We start from the raw sequence: 7,101 nt of genomic DNA, 5'->3' as shown, positions 1-7,101 counted from the left end.
GGAATCCTAACCGTTAGACATTATGGGAGGCGTTGATACTGCCCCGGCACATTTGAAAGGCTGCACTGCACGGTACAATATAATGCAGGATCATAGTTATGCAGAGCCACAGGAGAAGGAATCCTCGTCGCCAAAAAGCAAAACATTTATTTAAAAGGAAACGTGACCGGCGAATTCAAAACGAGGGTAAATATCGGGATAGCTTTTCACAGGTGGAAAGAGCTAATGAAGGAGAAAGACTTTGCTGGATGGCGCCTTGCATGGCTGACACCGCCGTCGGTGTGTGAATGGGTGAATGTGAGGCTATGTAAAGCACTTTGGTGGCCATAGGTCTGTGAAAGTGCTATATAAATGCAGTCCATTTACCATTTACTTTGAAAGGGATGCTGAAGTTGCCTGCTTTCTTCTCGACAGGTAAGTCAAAGTTACGGTCTAAATGACAAGCTTTTTTCATTGCTTGGTTGTGTAAATCATTATATCATTATATCATTATATAGGCAGCATAACAGTAGAACAAGTACAATTAAACTCGATGAAGTGCTATTGGAAGACATGTTGTCATAGCTTCTTGGCACATAACGGCTACCGCAGTTGCAACACATAAAAATAGTATTATAATAGTATACATAATAATAATATTTAGAATCATTTTTTTTTTTAAAACATGATTTAAAAGATTAAATATTTCAGATCATACTCAACAATTAGCCTACTTAATGTCGAAGCACATTGGTTTAATAAAAACTCGAGTTTTTAGCATTGAAATGATCAAACAAATTCACATCTGTATTAAACAGTTGGACAAAATTCGCTGTAATATAAAATACTCTATCAAATCTAAAAATTTAAATAAAAAGTCGCTTGTTTAAAGCAAACAGAAATCGCTTGAGAAGTGTAAAACAATAAAACCATAACCTCTAATTTGATATTAAATGCTGAACCGAAAAACAGAGTCATAAAGGAATAAAGTAACTATAATATCGGGAATCATCAGATGCTGAAGACGGAAGGTAATGTAATTTATTTATTTATTTTTGTGCTTTTTACGAACGCCCGCTCGACACGTGACGTCACATCTCCGCGCTGCTGTTTTGGCGCGCTTTATGGAAGTTTGAATCGTTGGAGTCATACACACAAGTGCAGCGATGGAGCGCGTGAACACGAGCAGTGTGGGAGGATTCCTGAGATCTTGCGACGATCTGACTGAGAAGATTCGCTGTTTAATACAGAAGAAACTCATCAAGAAGTACTTGAGCAGGTGATATTATGCGCTTACGATTTATGTGTGGATTAAAGAATAGACATTAGTAGAATAGACAAAATAGGCATTTAATGAAGATATATTTTATATCATTGTAGAATGTATTTCTGAGCACCAGACGCTCGCTCTCACTAGCATATGGACACACAATCCCATGCATGCCAAACTATCTAAAATGGTGCCTTCGAAGGGCACTAAAGTTTTTAATCATTATCAACATATTTTTTGATAAAAATAACTATAAAAGAGTTCCAAATGACACTTATTTTTGAGCCCCACAATTTTAAGCGCTCCAAAGTTCTAACTAGAGCAGGGGGCAGAGTTAAAAAGGAACTTTGTTGTTCTTGTCTAGCCTTAATTTACTGAAGGCTATGGATTTTAGGTAAATGTTTATTAAATTAATTCACAATATGTACACATTCATTATTAATCTTATGCCTAATATGATGAAAAAGGCTGTTATTTGTTTCTTCTCCTCTCACATTAAATCACATGTATTATATAGGCCTATTTTAAGTTCAAAATGGTGAAATTAGAAAAAAAGTTGATTAGTTTGCCTTGATTATTTTTTTCGTTGTTTAACATTTCTCAAAACTTTTCTGTCAAATTTGAAATGTTTAGTTTAGCTACTTGCACCTTATCTCGCACTTTATGAACGTTGTCAGCAGGAACTCGCTCTCAGCGGCTCCTGTGAACATACTATTGTCCTAACATAGACTATTATTGTTATTGTCCTAACATAGACTATTGTTTTAACCTGCTGTACATCTGTTCACTGTCCATGTGGCTTTGGTTGCCATATTTATGAGCTAATCTGGCCTTTGAAAAAGTGAATGTTTGAACTCTGGTGTATGCTAAATGAAAACAGGTGAACAGGTGTATGAATGTGTCTGCAGGTGTATCTAACCCTAACAACTAATGACCAACTTTATTTTTGCTATTGTACATACATTTTATTCTTCTAATTGTTTGTCTTTGGTTAACACAGCTGGAGAAGAACAACAGGGAGGTTGGAAGACACAGTAGAGGAACTACAGAATAAATATGGAGAGAAAACAGCATTAAAAAGGATCAAGTACATTGTGAAAAAAATCAGAAAAAAGAATATCAAATGTAGGAAAAGATTTATAATTTACTTTGTTAGTAGTCAATATGTTTCTCAATCTTCAATAAGCTTTACATGGTTTTGGTTGTGTATTTAATTGTTAATTTTTTAACAGATGGTGCACATTCTGGAAACATGACAAATCAACAGCCTAACAACCTTCCACAACGAGAGCATAATAATAATTCTACATCATTCGGACAGCTTAACTTAACAATTGTCCAGAGGAATGGTGGGTCAATATTTGCTCCAATCATGGTAGACAAGACAATATATGGTGATGTTAACATCAGTGTGGTGAGTGTCTGAAAATTTAAGAAACAGTTGCTTAGTTAAGAAATGATTTGTGTATGTTATATATATATATTTATGTATGAGTATTTTTTGTTTTGTTTTTCAGGTGTCTCACTCTACCTCGGTAAACGAACATGGTAAGATCTCTTGTTGTAGAACACTGTGCATTCATAAGCGTGATGCTCCTGTTAATAATATGACTATCCAACTTTGTCCTGATTTTTAGAAATTCTTCAGAATGTAAGGAATGAGAGGACTTTGGAGGGAAGTGCACCACAGTCGGTCTCTCTAAACAAGATCTACACTGAACTGTTTATCATCAATGATGAGACTGACCCCATCAATAGAGAACATGAGATCTGGCAGATCGACACATAATTTAAACACATCAGCTCAGAGACTCATAAACTACAAGGAAATCCTTCAGCCACCCACAGATGAAAATATAGTTGTGTGGTGATTTTCCAAATGATACAACTTAGTCTAAGTAAGAGCAATGTAGAGTCCTCGGATGTCTTAAAAACAACAAAACATTGTGACAGACTTTGACAACATGTTGTATGGACAACATTTTTTGTATAAATAAGATCTAAGACGACTAAGTACAGGTTTTCAACCATCTAAAGTTTAGTAACAATTATAATTTAGGTCACCGTTAGACAAAATCATTACATAAGTCTTCTAAGAAGATGAATAGAAGATATGATTTTAATAAATCTTTAAAGATTTTTTCGAGAAAGAAAGTTAAGAACTTTAAACTTCAAACTAAAACAATCTTTCATTTTTAAAATATCTAATTTAAACTTTTAAGGTTATGCTTTTAAATGAATTTAGTGTAAAACTCTGGATGTAGTATGCTCTGGAACGCAGACTAGATTTACTGTGACATTATCTCCCCGAGTTTTTCAGTTTTTAAACCATCGAAAGTTTTTGAACAGACATTGTCTCACATTATAACAATTATACTTTAGGGTCACCGTTAAACAAAATCATTACAGAAATCTTCTAAAAGGTAAATAGAAGATATGAATGTATTCAAACTTTAAAGATTTTATTTAAACAATCTTTTATTTTTAAAAGATATCATTTAAACTTTTAAGATTATGCTTTTAAATGAATTTAGTGTGAACAAAACTTTGGCTCTGGAAAGGCGTTAGTAGACTAACATTACATACGCTGTGACATGATGCACATAGAGATTAGTTCATTTTTTAGAACCGTGTGTGCGCGCGTGTGCAATACAGCTTAGAAATGATCTTAAATTATTTATTTATTTCATTTTTGAAAATGTACAAATGTAGTTTTCTGTGATGGTCGTGTTTAGGTGTACATGATCGAATATGCAGTTACAGTACAAAAATCATTATGGCTATGGAAGACCCCCACCATAAAAATGTAAACCCCGCATGGACAAAAAAATGCTGATTGAATCTTTTCATATAAATGAGATTTAAGACGACTAAGTACAGTTTTTGAACAGACATTGTTTAATAACCGTTAAACAAAATCATTACAGTAATCTTCTAAAAGATAAATAGAAGATGTGTATTTATTCAAACTTTAAAGATTTCATTTAAACAATCTTTTATTTTTAAAAGATATCATTTAAACTTTTAAGATTATACTTATAAACTCAGCACCTGATATCCTGATCACTAAATTTGTGTGACTCTCTGACACACACACACACACACACACACACACACACACACACACACACACACACCCTTTGGCTGGTGCTTTTTGAAAGCTCCGCAGGTCAAACGCTGGTGTAAAGAGAGGCCAGAGGGCCCTGATTTCTAAACATGTAAGATCATTTTTTATTTTCGTGAACCCGTTTCATACATTGCGTTGTTTCATAAGCTGTATGTTTTTTCTTCAACTCTCTAAACATTTAACTGATTGTTTCATAACATGTAGGCCTATGGATTTTTTTCTTCAACTCTATAAACATTTAACTCATTGCAATTTTTTGTGAATCCATTTTATTTAAACTGGATAGTTCTACATTTATTTCAATTTTTTGTGTGAGGTTTTAGTAAGATCTTTATTTTATATTATTTATTTATAATCATTTATATTCTTTTAAAGAACAGAATGTTTTATGTAAGATGATTTTTTATTCTTTTGTTTATCTAAAACTGAAAGAATTGGTTTCAGTAAGATGCTATTTTATATTATTGTATATTATATTATTTGTGTGAAATATACATTATTTTATAAAATCTCTGTTTCTCACTATCACTGTGCTCTGGAATGTGGAGGAGCAGAAGGAGGGGGATGTCAGAATGCGGAGGGCGCGCGCACCACTCAGGCTGGGGCTGTGCTGGAGAGGCGCTTTAGTTATCTAAACATGTGAGATGATTTTTTATTTTATTTTTTTCGTGAACCCGTTTCATTTATTGCGTTGTTTCATAAGCTATATGTTTTTTCTTCAACTCTCTAAACATTTAACTGATTGTTTCATAACCTGTATGTTTTTTTGTTTGTTTTTTGTTTGTTTTTTAACTCTATAAACATTTAACTGATTGCAATTGTTTTTGTGACTCCATTTTATTTAAACTTTTGGTGTGAGGTTTTAGTAAGATCTTTATAAACATTTCATTTATATTCTTTTAAAAGAACTGAATGGTTTTTCAACATTTGTGTGTGAGATAAACTTCCAGTTTTCCCCTTATCAGTTTCACAGTACAGCCCGGATACGCTCAGGAATATGTAGGGAGGATCGTGTGTGTGATACCAACTTCAAAAACACACACACACTCACAGACACTAACTGTCATGTTCAAAAGGCTTCAATAGGCTTCAAACAATTAAAACTAGCTGTCATATAGCCATGACGTATTATTTAATCACAGTGTCTTCAAACGATCAAAAGGCTTCAAAAACACTAACTGTCATGTTCAAAAGGCATCAAACTAGCTGTCAGATACCATGACATATTGTTATAACACTTTCTGTCAATATCAAAAGGCTTCAAAAGCCTTCAAAAGACATCAAAAGTCAAAACTAGCTGTCAAAACATGATCAAAAGCTGTCAAACTGTCAATCAAAAGTCAAAACTAGCTGTCAAAACATGATTAAAAGTCATACTAACTGTCAACCTGTCAATCAAAAGTCAAAACTAGCTGTCAAACTGTCAATCAAAAGTCAAAAGGGGCGGGACACATGTCACCGGAAGGGGCGGGACACCGGAAGGGGCGGGACATGTCACCGGAAGGGGCGGGACATGTCACCGGAAGGGGCGTGGCACCTGTCAATCAATCATTTTTTGACAGGAGGTCCAGGGTATCAACTACTGCCACCAATGGTCTCTACGATCAATTTAGGCATACGATGCTTTTAGGGAACGCAGCCCTGTACAGTATAACTTAACGTTAAATAACCTAATTGCATAACTACTACGTTTACTATACTGTGCTATAACGTTGTTTCCAAAAAAGTATTTTCCGCAAAGTAGGGATGACCAACCTTGAATTTCTTTCTATAAAAAAATATATAGGCTATTTTAATTATTAATATTACTCACCCTTGTGGTTGATCTTTGTCTTCCATTGTTATGGAATCTGGAAAGAACTGTGTGAAAAAATTTTTTTTCGAAGAATTCTGAGTTTACTTCTTATTGTTAAAAATAAACTATAGGCTATTTATGAACAAAGGCTACACAATACCCAAGACATGCATTATTATGTCTTGCTGTTACACGTTGTGTCTCGATTCTCGACTGACCTATCATTTAGGCTAGCACGGCCCGGGTAAAATAACCGTAAACCCGCCTTAATTCAAACTGAGAGCTCAGTCCTATTGGTTAATATTTTTCGTACTTTTAAGTCTGCATCAAATGCAAATTCAACTTGTTTATTTTCAAAATGTATGTTAGCCACATCTTATTGTGAACCGTTCTAAAATGTAATTATTTTTTATCGGATTGTAATTTGAATATCATGGTATTCAATTAAAAAACATTCTGCTTAAACCCCGCCCTTTCTTGAATTTTTTTTTTTAACGTGTAGATTATAAAGAGGAGTTTTTCCCCTCACAATCCAATCAATAAATGATGTATAGATATTTTTTATTGCTTTGGTGCATGTTTAAAAAAAAAAATCACAAAAAAAATCTTATTACTATATCACAACAGATAATCAAAAGTGCACTTTTCAAACATTTTCATCATATTTTCAATTGTGTTAGTGCAATACACACAATCACAAAGTATCCTTTTCACTAAAATAAGTGTTTTATCTATATTAATTAATTCAACTACCTTTCATAAAACTATTATATCAAACTTGTGATTGTATCTCATTCGTTCGTAATGAATTTAGATTTTTATCGTAACATGTTTTTTTATGATGCACAAATTTCAATTTTAACAATAAAAAGTAATATACAGACATTGATGCCTGTGCAACAAGAATAAATTACAGTCTTAACATAAAAT

General features: G+C 33.4%; 1 long non-coding RNA gene across 1 annotated transcript; it reads left to right on the top strand.

Annotated features, from left to right (window-relative positions):
• Positions 1 to 2,326: 2,326 nt before the first annotated feature.
• LOC309496660 lies at positions 2,327 to 5,886 on the top strand. Its single transcript, XR_014205191.1, has 3 exons — positions 2,327 to 2,374; positions 2,482 to 3,268; positions 3,570 to 5,886. It is a non-coding gene; the product is annotated as an uncharacterized lncRNA (long non-coding RNA).
• Positions 5,887 to 7,101: the final 1,215 nt, after the last annotated feature.

The sequence above is a fragment of the Leuciscus leuciscus genome, assembly GCF_965113295.1.
Source record: "Leuciscus leuciscus genome assembly, chromosome: 4".
In the NCBI taxonomy this organism is placed as follows: domain Eukaryota; kingdom Metazoa; phylum Chordata; class Actinopteri; order Cypriniformes; family Leuciscidae; genus Leuciscus; species Leuciscus leuciscus.
The sequence above is the reverse complement of the archived record's forward strand: the minus strand, read 5'-3'. Positions and strand labels throughout refer to the sequence as shown.